The following is a 14403-nucleotide window of genomic DNA, read 5'->3' on the forward strand; positions in this document are numbered from 1 at the left end:
GGCATACAACTAAGCAGAAAATAAGCTCTCTCAAAATAACCAGTGAAGCTGGGGACTGGGTTAATGGCAGTAATCATAGTTATTCAGGAGGCTTAGATCTCAAAATCATGGTTAAAGTCAGCAAAGGCAAGAGTTCAAGACTCTATCCCCAATTAACCAGCAACAAAAAGTAGGACTGCAAGAGTAACTTAAGTGGTATAGCACCAGTCATGAACAGAAAACACCAAGCAAGAACTAGAGGCCCTGACTTCAAGCCCCAGTATCAGCACACACACACAAAAATAATTAATTAAACAGTAACATAAAATACTGGGGGGAGCTTAGAGGTGTAGCTCATTGCTAGAGCACATGCCTCACAAGTACAAGAACCTGAGTTCAAGAACCCAATACTAAGCCAAGAACCAATGGTTCATACTTGTTTTCCTAGCTACTCAAAAAGCAGAGCTCTGAGGATCATGGTTCAAAGCCAGCACAGGCATGAAAGTCCAAGAGATTCATCTCCAACAAATCAGAAGTAGAACTGTGGATTAAGTTGTAGAGTACTAGCCTTGGGCAAAAAGCATCCAGGTCCTGAACTGAGCACACACACACAAAAGACACTAGTTCAAAAATAACCAAAACAAAAAAGACTGAAATTCTGTTGCTCAAGTGGCGGAGCGACTATACAGCAAGCGCCATGCCCTGAGTCCGACTCCAGTGCAATTTCTTTTTTTAAAGGCCAGACACTGGTAGTTCTCATTTATAATCCTAACTACTCAGGAGGCTGAGATCTGAGGATGGGGTTCAAAGCCAGCTGGGACAGGAAAGTACATGAGACTATCTCCAATTAACCACCAGAAAACCAAAAGTGGCACTGTGGCTCAAAGTGGTAGAGTGCTAGTCTTGTGCAAAAGAACTCAGGGACACCACCCAGGCCCCAAGTTTAAGCCCCACAACTGACTAAAATAAAAAACAAAAAACTGTTTTACTTAATGTACCTTAACCTGTCCTTGTCAGTGTTTGTGGTACTCTTACTAATGCCCCTGTCCAAGAGTTCCATAATCTAATACCCAAAACCTGTGAATACATGTTACTGTACAAGCAGAAGGGACTTAGTATGTTTAAGCTAAAGATCTAGAGATGAGAAAGATATCCAGAATTATCTGGGTTGAGCCTGATGTAATCACAGAGGTCCCTGACTACAGATAAAGCAACACATAGAGATTTGAAGATACTATGCTGCTGGCTCTGAAGATGGCAGAAAGATCGAAATAATACAGACAAGGCATGCAGCTCTGGAAGCTAGAAATGACAAGAAATGAGCCTCTAGAACTAGCCCTTCTAATAACATGACTTCTTTTTGGCTTTAGGTTTTTTGTTTGTTTTTTCAGGTATTATCGTACACTTTGTTGTCTAAACACAACCCACCTACCTATGCCTCACAGCTGGGACCATAAGCATGAAGCATTAGACCCAGCTTGCTCTTTGAGATAAGAGTCTTACTAACTTTATACCAGGGCTGTCCTCAAACCTTGATCTTCCCATCTCTACCTCCCAAGTTGCTGAGATTACATCCTGAACCACTGCACTTGGCCTAACACCATGATTTTCAGGCTCTGGCCCTCAGGATTATAAGAAACAATTTGTGCTGTATTAAAAACCACTAAATTTGTACTAATTTGTCACAACAGCATAGGAAACTAATAGGGTACATATGTCATATTCCATCAGATATATAGCACTCAATCATATGAACACACTATATTTTATTTATTGTGTTGCTTGTTGTTTTCCTCCTGGTACAAGGGCTTGAACTCAGTAATTTACAGTCTCACTCAGTTTATTTTCCTACTCACGGCTAGATCCCTACCACTTGAGCCATGCCTCCAGTTCCCATATTTAGCTTAATTAATCATCTATTAATGAAAATTTAGGCTGAGCCATTTTTAATATTATTATAAATATCAGCAGCCATGCATTCTTCTAAATACATCCTTCCACGTATATATGCTTCTGATTTATTCTATAAAGTCAAACTACTGAGTCAAATGATACTGTAAGTCTTTTGGTGTTGGTACTTTTTGTGATAGTGGTAATTTTTGTTTTTGTTTTGTTTTTTGAGATGGGGCTCACTATGTAGTCAAAGCTGGCCTGGCATTCGCCATCCTCCTGCATCACTTTTCCAAGTGCTAAAACTACAAGCATACATAACTATGCCCAGCTTACACTGTAAGAGGTGTCTTTTATTTTGTTGTTTTCTTTTTTGCCAGTCCTGGGGATTAAAATCAGGGCCTGAGCACTGTCCCTGGCTTCTTTTTGCTCAGGGCTAGCACTCTACCACTTGAGCCACAGCACCACTTCTGTCTTTTTCTGTAAATGTGGTGCTGAGGAATCGAACCCAGGGCTTTATGTATACATGGCAAGCACTCTACCACTAGGCCATATTCCCAGCCCTAAGAGGTATCTTTTTAAACCTGCTAAAAGACTGTACTTTTTTTTCTTTTTCTTTTTGGTCCCAGGGCTTGAACTCTATGCGCTGTCCCTGAGGTTTTTCACTCAAGGCTAGCACTCTACCACTTTGAGCCACAACTCCACTTCCAGTTTTCTGGTGGTTCCTAGACTTTCCTGCCCAAACTGACCTCAAACCACAATCCTCAGATTTCAGCCTCCTGAGTAGTAAGGATTACAGGTGTGAGCCACTAGCACCCAGCTGTACTTAATTTTATTCACATTAACAATATCCAAGCCCCTCTTCTTTTAATGTTCTCCCCAACCAACACCCCACAACACCACCCTACCATACTACCTCCACCCCAAAAAAAAAAAAAAAGTGCTCAAACATTGAGCTACAACATTCAAAACTTCAAACTTCACCCCCTCACCTCCACAGGACCTTGCCATTCAAAGCAAAGACTATGCCAGTGAGCTATAGTTAACTCTTTTTTAAAACATCAGTAGACCAAGTTTCAACTTCTCTGAACTCTCTCATCACTACACACAGACACCTAGTAACCTGCTTCTTTTTACCCAAATTGCTGTTTAAAAACAAAACATAATTTAACACCCTCTCTTCCCTCCAAATCTTTTTCCTCTACTGTGTCCACTCTATAAAATGATTGGCATACTAATACTCAATATGATACATATGTGGGGGTCATCTGACCCCTCCCTCTTCCTCATCCACATACCAAAGTATCAGGATTCCAAGTCCTAATTGCTCTCAAATCCTCAAGCTTCTCCCCCAACCAAGTCCTTGTGCTTTCCCTAGCTCAAATTTTGCACCCCACTGATTTAAAATCATCTAAAACTCCTTTCTGGCTTTTTACTCAACTACCCCTCTCATACATTGCTGGTTGGAATGTAAAATGGTATTAGCACTTAGGGAAATTATCTAGCACTGTCCTCCAAAGTAATAAATATCTGGCCTATGACCGAGTCATTCCACTCTTGGTTATTTACCCAACAGACATGAAAATGAGTATCTACAAAACAATCTGGAGTCAAATGGTCACGCAATTTTATTCACAATAGACAGAGAAGAGGATAAACACACTTTAGCATATTTATATAGATTAATAAACATAAGTTAAAAAGAACAGATTACTGATATTTTGAATTTCAAAAATACTGAAGCCAGGCACTGGTGGTTCACACCTATAATCCTAGCTACTCAGGAGTATGAGATCTGAGGAGTGTGGTTCTAAACCCTCTGGGGCAGAAAAGTCAGTGAGACTCTTATCTCCAATAAACTACTTAGAAAAAACCAGAAGTGGTACTGTGGCTCAAGTCATTGAGTGATAGCCTAGAGTACAAAAAGGCTAAGGATAGCGCCTGGTACCTGAGTTCAAGTTCCAGGACCAGCAAAAAAAAAAAAAAAAAAAAAATTGAGAGACAAAGGACAAAAAGACAAACCATTCCAAAAGCAATACTTACAAAACCATTTGGTATAAACCCACTGCACAACTGGAGGGGGAGGGGAAGGGGAGAGGGGAAAATGAGGGAGGAGGTAACAAATTGAACAAGAAATGTACTCACTGCCTTACATATGAATCTGTAACCCCTCCATATCACACTTTGACAATAAAGAAGGATGAGGATGTGGCTCAGAAGTTCAGTGCTTGCCTAGCTTATGTGAGGCCCTGGGTTCCTTGGAGGCAGACAAAGAACACAAGTTCATCAAAAGAAGCCAGATGTAGCCAGCCACCAATGGCTGTAATCCCAGCCACTCAGGAAGCTAAAATCTATGAAAGTCAATCTATGAAAGTCAAAGCAAACCCCAAGCAGGAAAGTCCAAGTAACTCTTATCTCTAATTAAGTACCAAAAGAGCAGGAAGTAGAAGTGTGGCTCAAGTGATAGAGCCTTAGCCTTAAGCAAAAAAGTTCATAGACAATGCCCTTGCCCTGAGTTCAAACCTCCAGACACACAAAAAAAGAAGCCAAACAATTCACAATAGCCAAAATATGGAAACCCAGATGCCCCTCCACAGACGAATGGATCCAAAACATATGGTACTTATACACAATGGAATACTACATAGCGATTAGGAATGGTGAAATATTGTTATTTGCAGGGAAATGGTCAGAACTCGAACAAATAATGTTGAGCAAGACAAGCCTAGAACACAGAAAACAAAGGGGCATGATCTCCCTGATATATGACTGTTAACAAAGGGAGACAGAGAGACAGTAGAGACCAAGTCTGTGAATACTGTATATGTTCATCAACACTGTATATTGTATATATGTCTACCTGACCTAGAGAAGGGATAGAAAAACAGGACGTAAGATATCACAAGAAATGTACACACTGCCCTACTATGTAACTGTACCCTTTTTGCACAATACCTTGTAAAAAAAATTTTGTGTTCAATTAATAAACAAATAAAAAAAGAAGCCAAATGCAAAGAAATATACACTGCATGATTCCATTTAAAATATGTGAAGCTGAGGATGAAATTAATCTATGGTAATGCATAAGTATACAATATTCATCATTTATATGTATATATATACATGACATACATCATATATATGTGAATATGTATATGATACATCATATACTTATATCACAAGCATGGGAACTAACAAATCACAGGGTAGTGGATTTTGCAGGCAAATACATTTATCAAAAATCATTGAATTGTGTAGTGAAAATATGGGTGTTTCAACACACAAAAATATTATCTCAAAAGGCTGCCTCAAAAAATTTTAGCAGCCAGGCGCCGGTGGCTTATCCCTGTAATCCTAGCTACTCAGGAGGCTGCAATCTAAGGATCATAGTTCAAAGCCAGCCTGGGCAGAAAAGTCCTTGTGAGACTCTTATCGCCAATTAACCATCAGAAAACCGGAAGCAGCACTATATCTCAAGTGGTAGACCACTAGCCTTGAGCTCAAGAGCTCCATGACCGACCAAAAAAATTTTTTTTGAGCAAAACCAGGCACTGGTGGCTAATGCCTGTAATCCTATTTACTCAAGAAGCTGAGATCTGAGGATCATGGTTAAAAAGCCAGCCCAAGAAAGAAAGTCTGTGAGACTCCTCTTTCCAATAAACTACTCAGAAAAAGCCAGAAGTGGCTCAAGTATCTGGTAGAGCTCTAGTCTTGAGCATAAAGAAGCTCAGAGGCAGTACCCAGGCCCTGCATTCAAGCCCCAGGACCAGAAACAAAACAAAACAAAAAATTTTTAACATTCTGGTCCTGGCCTGTGAAGCTCTCTTGGAATCCTTAGACTCTAGAATCTAAGGCTAGAGGACCGCTTAAGCCCAAGAGTTTGGGACCAGACTAACCAACATAGAAAACCTTTTTCTTTCTTTTTTTTTTTTTTTTATTTTAAAGCTGAGCTTCCGGTAGCTCATGTCTGTAATCCTAGCTACTCAAAAGAATGAGATCTGAGGATAATGGTTCAAAGCCAACCCGGGCAGAAAAAGCCCTGTAAGACTTTTATCTTTGATTAATCACTCAAAAACCAGAAGTGCTGCTGTGGCTTAAAATGGTAGAACAAAAAAGCTCAGGGACAGCACCCAGACCCTGAGTTCAAGCACCAAGACTGACCAAAAAAAATTTTTTTTTCATTGCTGGAAGTGACTCAAATGGTAGAGCACTTGCCTGTAAAGCCCAGGGCCAGTTCTAAACCTCAGAACGGCTTTAAAAAAATCAATACAAATATTCTGGCTAGGAATGTAACTTAGCTGCAGAGTATAAGCATGACATACACAAGTCTCCGGGAGCAATCCTCAGCATTGGAAAAAACAATTTAAGCAAATAATACTTAAAAATTTTGCTTCACTCAGCATTTTCCTTAACTAGTTAAAAATCTTAAGATTTAAGAAAAATGAATCTATCAATAAATAACTATCATTCTAGTAATAGTAATTACTATCAACTTTTTTTTTTTACAGTCTTGGGTCTTGAACTCAGGGCCTGAGCACTGTCCCTGGCTTCTTTTTGCTCAAGGCTAGCACTCTACCACTTGAGCCACAGTGCCACTTCTGGCTTTTTCCATATATGTGGTGCTGAGGAATCGAATCCAGGGCTTCACGTCTACGAGGCAAAGCACTCTACCACTAGGCCATATTCCCAGCCCAATTACTATCAACTTCTTTTTTTGGGGGAGGCCAATCCTGGGGCTTGAACTCAGGGCCTGAGCACTGTCCCTGGCTTCCTTTTGCTCAAGGCTAGCACACTGCCACTTGAGCCACAGCACCACGTCTGGCCTTTTCTATATATGTGGTACTGAGGAATCGAACCCCGGGCTTCATGTATTTGAGGCAAGCACTCTTGCCACTAGGCCATATGCCCTGCCCATCAACTTTTACTAACTGTAAGAAGTTATCATCTTACTCAAAGTCTTGTTTATAAGTACAATAGATACTTCTTCACATTTTCAACTAGATAGCCAAGTTGAGTCTTTAATTTTGTGTGTGTCTATGACATACTCAATTCCAAATACTCAAAAGCATTACATTTTTCATGGGCTTATTCCCTAAAACTCATCCTCATTTACTTCCAGGTCTAGCCAACAAATTATGATTCAGTCTTCTAAACTACCCTGATTTCTTGTATATATCTGAGGATGTTACATTCTTTTCTCATGGCTTTTTTATTTTTGGGGTGTTTTTCAGGATTTTGTTGTTGTTGTTGTTTTGGGACAAATCTGGGGCTTGAACCCTGGGCCTGGGCACTGTCCCTGAGCTTCTTTTGCTGAGGGCTAGCACTCTTCTACTTGAACTACCGCTGCACTTCTAACTTTTTGATGGCTAACTGGAAATAGGAATTTCACATGCTTTCCTGCATAGGCTGGCTCGAATCACAATTCTCAGCCTCAGCCTCCTGAGTAGTTAGAATTACAAGCATAAACCACTGGCACCAGGCTAGATTCACTTTTGACACAGCAAAAGATCCTTGACATCCAGAGCTGATGGCTCACACCTGTAATCTTAGACTCAAAGCCAGCCCAGGCAGGAAAGTCTGTGAGACTCTTAAATCCAATTAACCACCAGAAAACTGGAAGTGGTGCTGTGGCTCAAAGTGATAGGGCACTATCTTTGAGCAGAAAGAGCTCAGGGACATTACCCAGGCCTCAAATTCAAGCTCCAGGACTAACAAAATAAATAAATAAATAAATAAATAAATAAATAAATAAATAAATAAATAAATAAATTCCGGCTGAGGGCTGGGGATATGGCCTAGTGGCAAGAGAGCTTGCCTCGAATACATGAGGCCCTGGGTTCGATTCCCCAGTACCACATATACAGAAAACGGCCAGAAGTGGCGCTGTGGCTCAAGTGGCAGAGTGCTAGCCTTGAGCAAAAGGAAGCCAGGGACAGTGCTCAGGCCCTGAGTCCAAGACCCAGGACTGGCAAAAAAAAAAAAAAATTCCTTGAGTATAGCCATACCACCCTGAACACATCTGACACAACAAAATATCAACTCTAGGCCAAAGACAACAGCAACTAATCATCTGAGCACAACTCATAGTAAAAATCTTCACCCAACCTTCTATATCAAAGCTTTCCTATAGACAAACAAGAATGGAAAAAAGAAACTCATCCATAATAAAACCAGTTCTGTTCCGATTTCCCAAAGATCCCTTCCAAGAATATAGGAACTAAAAGTCCCTTAAGGAATCCTAATAATGAACTTAAATGACACTGAAAAGCAAAATCAACAAAGAAAGCCCAGTTTAACCAGCTTTCAGGAACATTTTTCAGAGTACAATCATGAGAGTTAGATGAGTACAAAGAACAATGAACAAATACTAAACCCACATTGTCTTTGGGCACTTAAAAGCACAAACTGCAATGGTAGAGTGCTTGTCTAGCATGTGCCAACAAGGATAAACTGCAAACAGCACAAGCAAAACAAAAAGAACAAAAAAACACCTTCTCTTGATCAGACACAGTAGCTAGAAATGCAAGAAATGATAAAGAGCAAAGGGCTGGGGGAGGGGGCTCAAGTGGTACTTCATTTTACTCAAGCCTCAATACCACACACACAAACAAAACGCTTTGTTTTTATTGTTTTGACATGTTTTAGGCAGAAACCATATGGAAAGCGAAAAATGTCCATTGCAACAAATTTTGGGAAGCTGGAAAGTAGATGGAAGATGGTTTTAAATTCTGATAATGAAGAACAAACTCAATTCACACCACAGAATCCTCAAAAGGCTCAGCAACCGCCAGGATAAATATAGACAGGGACACGGACACACACACACACACACACACACACACACACACACACACACACACACACAAGAAAGGAATCAGGAAAAAGCTAAGCAGGTAGAAACCTAAATGTCAGGCTAGGAATGTGGGACACGAACACACACACACACACACACATACACACACACACACACACGCACACACACCCCACTAAAGAAAGGAATCAGGAAAAAGCTAAGCAGGTAGAAACCTAAATGTCAGGCTGGGAATGTGGCTTAGTGGTAGAGTGCTTGCCTAGCATGCATGAAGCCCTGGGTTTGATTCCTCAGTACCACATAAACGACAAAAGCCGGAAGTGGTGCTGTGGCTCAGGTGGCAGAGTGCTAGCCTTGAGGAAAAGAAGCTCAGAGACAGTGCTTATGCCCTGAGTTCAAGCCCCAGACTGGCAAAAAAGAAAAAAGAAGAAATCTAAATGTCCTCCAAACTGTTGAATGGCCCCACCTTCAGTGAGGGAATCTCTAGAAGAAAACATAGGAAGCTGAACAAAAACACACAAATCAGGGGGCTGGGAATATGGCCCAGTGGCAAGAGCGCTTGCCTCGTATACATGAAGCCCTGGGTTCGATTCCCCAGCACCACATATATAGAAAATGGCCAGAAGTGGTGCTGTGGCTCAAGTGGCAGAGTGCTAGCCTTGAGCAAAAGGAAGCCAGGGACAGTGCTCAGGCCCTGAGTTCAAGGCCCAGGACTAGCCACAAAAAAAAAACAAAACACACACAAATCAGGTTACCCTACATACACAATGCTCCACAGCTCACTACCCAGCAGCCCTTCTTTCCTGAGCTTCTGATCTGCCAAGATCACTAACAAGTTTCTTCAAGCAGAAACCTGAAATGTTGTCTGGGAAATCTAGAAAGGTCAAAACAAAACATACATACTAAACATTCCTCCTAGACTAACAGTTTTCAGTGGTGGCCACACGCTGGAATCAAGGCAGTACTTTAGTCCCTGGGTTCAATCCCCAGTAGTACCAGATTTTTAAAAATACTGATGCTAGCCAGAGATGTTGGTGGCTTATGCCTGTAACCCAGATAGTCATAAAGCTGAGATCTAAGGATCTCAGTTTAATGCCAGCCTTGGCAGGCAAATCCAAAAAAATCCTTTATCTCCAATTACCACCAAAATAATGGAAGTGGTGTGGCTCAAGTTGTAGAGTGCCAGTCTTGAAGGAGAGCTCCAGCCCTAAATTCAAGCCCCAGTACCAACACACACACACACACACACAAAATTACTGATGCTAATCTATAAACACAGAAATCAGAATAGCAAGCCTCTGGCCTCAGTGTAGAAATATAGAAGAAAGAGTTGAAGAAGAAATTTTCTATGATTTTTAACATACTCTGAATTTTGCATTAATTTACATAGTAAAAACCATCAAACCACTAAAATTCTGTGGGGGGTTTTGGGAGTTTGTTTTTGGGTTTTGTTTTGTTTTTTTGCCAGTCCTGGGGCTTGGACTCAGTGCCTGAGCACTGTCCCTGGCTTCTTTTTGCTCAAGGCAAGCACTCTACTACTTGAGCTACAGTGGCACTTCCGGCTTTTTTCTGTATATGCGGTGCTGAGGAATAGAACCCAGGGCTCCATGTATGCTAGGCAAGCACTCTACCATAGGCCACATTCCCAGCCCCATGTGATTTTTTTTTATGTGCAACTTGAGCCACTTTACCACTTAAGCCATGGTTCTATTTCCAAGTTTTTACTGATTAGTTGGAATTAAGGGTCTCATGGACTTTCCTGCCCAGGCTGGCTTTGAACTGTGATCCTCATATCTCAACTTCCTAAGTAGCTAGGACTACAGGCATGAGCCACCAACACCCAGCTAACAACTACAATTTTTAAAAGTATTTCTACTTGGGTGCTATCCCTAGAGATTCTAAAGTATGTGGCCTAGTAGTAGCAAGGATAGTCTTTTAAAGTTTTCCATATGATTCTAATGTGCAACCAAAATTGAGAACCACTGCTTTAAGACTTCAGATTACAGAGTAAAACTGGAAGTCAGTAAGTCCTATTTATAAGCTCAGAGCTTCCAATTAGCTGTTAGTCGTCCACTCTTAACCATGAACAGACAACAAAGGATTACTAGTCAGACTTCTGAGAAGGGCCACTCTTTTTAAGGACATAATACTAAGCTGAAAAATAACTTAGAAGTTAGAGGAAGCTATGCAAAGAAAACTTATACATACATATACACACATACGCTATCTATATATACATTGTATATTCTCATATATAGTAGCTGTATATTATATATAGTATGTACGTATATCATAGATAGATTGTGTGTGTGTGTGTGTGTGTGTGTGTGTGTGTGTGTGTTGGTCCTGGGGCTTGAAATCAGGGACTGGGCTGTGCTTTAGTACTCAAGGCTAGCACTGTACTACTTGAGGCATAACTCCACTTCTGGCTTTTTGTGGTTAATTGGAGATAGAAGTCTGAGATTTCCCTGCCCCGCTGGCTTGGACATAATACTCAGATCTCAGCCTCTTGAGTAGGTAGGATTACAGGCATGAGACACTACTAACACAACATGAAATTATATTTAATATCCTTAAAGAGATAAGATATATTAATTCAGGAAACAAGAAAAGAGGTGGAGGAATCAATGACTGAGTAGAGGAAAGGATGCTGAATCTACCAACTTACAGGAGGGAAGATGGTCAAGAAGCCAGCCCCACGAGCTGGGAATATGGCCTAGTGGCAAGAGTGCTTGCCTCGTATACATGAAGCCCTGGGTTCGATTCCTTGGCACCACATATACAGAAGACAGCCAGAAGTGGCACTGTGGTTCAAGTGGCAAAGTGCTAGCCTTGAGCAAAAAGAAGCCAGGGACAGTGCTCAGGCTCTGAGTCCAATGCCCAGGACTGGCAAAAATAAAAGAAGCCAGCCCCAGAGAACCACAGAGAGACTTAGGACCTGTCAGTCACCACCAGGTCAGTGGTGGACATGACTGGGTCTAAGGAAAAGGAAAGAGATTTAATCTGTATAAAGTACAGCTAGAGCCAGGCACTGGTAGCTCACTCTTGTAGTCCTAGCTAGTCAGAAGGCTATCTGAGAATCTCAATTCAAAGCCAGCTGAGACAGGAAAGTCTGTGAGACTCTTTCTCCAATTAATCACCAGAAAGCCGCAAGTGGCACTGTGGCTCAAAGTGGAAGAGCACTAGCAAAAAGAGCTCAGTGACATCATCTAGGCCCTCAGTTCAAGCTCTATGACAATAAATAAATAAATAAATAAATAAATAAAGTACAGTTAGACTCTCTAGGTTCCCCTTCTCTCATAATTTATTCCTGGAAATACTGACCTGGAAAGACTCCAGACTCTCCAAAGAGGAGAATGAGGCTCAAGGCTGAAAGCCAAAGGATAAAGCAGAAGTGTTTTTAGTTAAAGCAGGCCCCCCTACAGTTCAGCTCTCAGAACACTGGCATCCAGGCATACATAATAGTGCTCCCTTATCAACAAGATCTCTAGTGAATACCTTAACCTCAGATAGTACCTGAAGCTGTACTCCAAAACTAATACAACTTCTTCACAATTTTACAGTTAGGAACCTAATTTTCTTTCCTTATAAAGTCAAGAACTTCCACCTTTTCACTTAAGAACAGTATTTATGACATTACTCTGGCACATTCAAGTTGAACTTGAGGCTGTTTACTATGCAAAATATAGGAAACCTGTAAACAAGCACAGACATACCAAAACCATGGCTCTGACAGCCCTATGAGAGTACGCAGCTGAACATGCTGGGCAAAAGGAGGATTCACATGCCACTTGGATGGAACAAGTGGTCTCGAGGTTTTATCATGCTACTCAAAAAGGCATATAATTTAAACCTTATCAAGTGTTTATTTCTATTGTTTGCCATGGATATTTTCAGACCCTGACTGACCACAGGTAACAATATCCTGTACAGTGAAAATGTCCTTTACAAAGCCCTGGGTTTAAGCCTCCAGACAGGAAAAAAAAAATCAATAAAAAAAATAGGCACACAGTGAAAAAAATGAGCACAGCAAATCACAAAATAAGAATATAAAACCACATAAATATACAGTACTGCCTTTCTACTAGAAAAGCAACATTTTTTATGCTGAAAACATCAGAAAGGGCTGGGAATGTGGCCTAGTGGTAGAGTGCCTGCCTTGCGCGCATGCATGAAGCCCTGGGTTCCATTCCTCAGCACCACATACACAGAAAAAGCCAGAAGTGGCACCATGCTCAAGTGGTAGAGTGCTAGCCTTGAGCAAAAAGAAGCCAGGGATAATACTCAGGCCCTAAGTTCAAGCACCAGGACTGGAGAAAAAAAAGTGAAAACACCAGAAAGGGCTAGGGGTAATATGTCAGCTGACTAGCACAACCACTTTGGAAAAACATTCAACAGTTTTCAGGTTCCCATACCTCAAAAACAAACAAGTTGTTAGGGTATGGTGGCCACAAGCCTCTATTCCCAGCACTCAAGAGGTGGAAGCAAGAGGATCACAAATTGCAGTCTGTGGTCAGCCTGGATTAGCAAAATCCTGTCTGAAAAAAACAACAAAAACAAAACAAGCTTCATGCCTGGAATCCTAGCTACTTAGGAGGATGATATCCCAAGAACCGAGGTTCAAAGCCAGCTGGGGCGCAAAGGTCTGCCAAAAGGGTCAGGTGTGGCTCAAGGGGTACAGTACCACAAGGATTTTAAGCCAAGGGTATCCAAGGTCCTGAGTTGTTGTTTTTTTTTAAAACAAGGGGAAAAAAAAGTAGGGAGTAGGAATGTGGCTTAGTAGTAGAGTTCTTGCCTAGCGTGCATGAAGCCCTGGGTTCGATTCCTCAGTACCACATAAAAAACAGCAAGTGGTACTGTGGCTCAAGTGGTAGAGTGCTAGCCTTAAGCAAAAAGCTCAGGGACAGTGCGCAGGCCCTGAATCCAACCCCAGGACTGGCAAAAAAAAAAAAAAAAAAAAAAGTAGTTCCACCCCTAAGTATATACCCCAACCTGGTCTGTGGTTGGTTCACTGAGTAAAAATGTCTTACCTATACACTTAGGATTGTAAACTTTTTCCCGTATATACACTAAGGTGTTTCGTTTTTGTTGGGTTTTTTGGTTTTTTTTAACAACATGCTTAGAGATTATTGTAAACCTAACCTTTTAGGATGGGGGGAAGCTCGAGAACATTTTTGAAGTTTTGATAAAAACACAGAAAAGGCTATGCCATATATGTCAACCTGACCTAGACAAGGGATAGAAAAACAGGTCGTAAGATATCACAAGAAATGTACACACTGCCCTACTATGTAACTGCACCCTCTTTGCACAACACCTTGTAAAAATATTTATGTCCAATTAATAAAAAAAAAGAAAAGGCTATGCCACATAGCCCAGAACAAAGACAAGAGCTACCAACAGATCATTTTTCCTCAACTTCATGAAGCACTGGAATTCATTCTTCCAGCGAAGAAAGGAGCTCATTATTCTACACTGCAACCCAAAGAAAAGCTATCTTTGCAAGAGAACGCTGCTGCCTTTCAAAATCACCTCTCACTTGCACAGAGAAGAACCAGAACTTTTTCGGGTTATAAACTCTTCGGCCCCCAAAGACCCGGGAGAAATCACAGCCGACTCTCAGGCAGACACCAACACCACAATCCAACCTACCGGAAATCCTGCGGTTCATTTGAGGCTCGCCCGCTAGTCATAAAGTGATTCCGCACTGGCTACGAACTCTG

The 14403-nt window shown here is 41.2% G+C and overlaps 1 protein-coding gene across 4 annotated transcripts in view; it reads right to left on the reverse strand.

The window, feature by feature from the left end:
* Evi5 (ecotropic viral integration site 5) overlaps nt 1–14403 on the reverse strand; it is a 165482-nt gene that overhangs the window by 140385 nt on the left and 10694 nt on the right. The window lies entirely within an intron of this gene.

This window comes from Perognathus longimembris, chromosome 7, assembly GCF_023159225.1.
Source record: "Perognathus longimembris pacificus isolate PPM17 chromosome 7, ASM2315922v1, whole genome shotgun sequence".
NCBI lineage: Eukaryota > Metazoa > Chordata > Mammalia > Rodentia > Heteromyidae > Perognathus > Perognathus longimembris.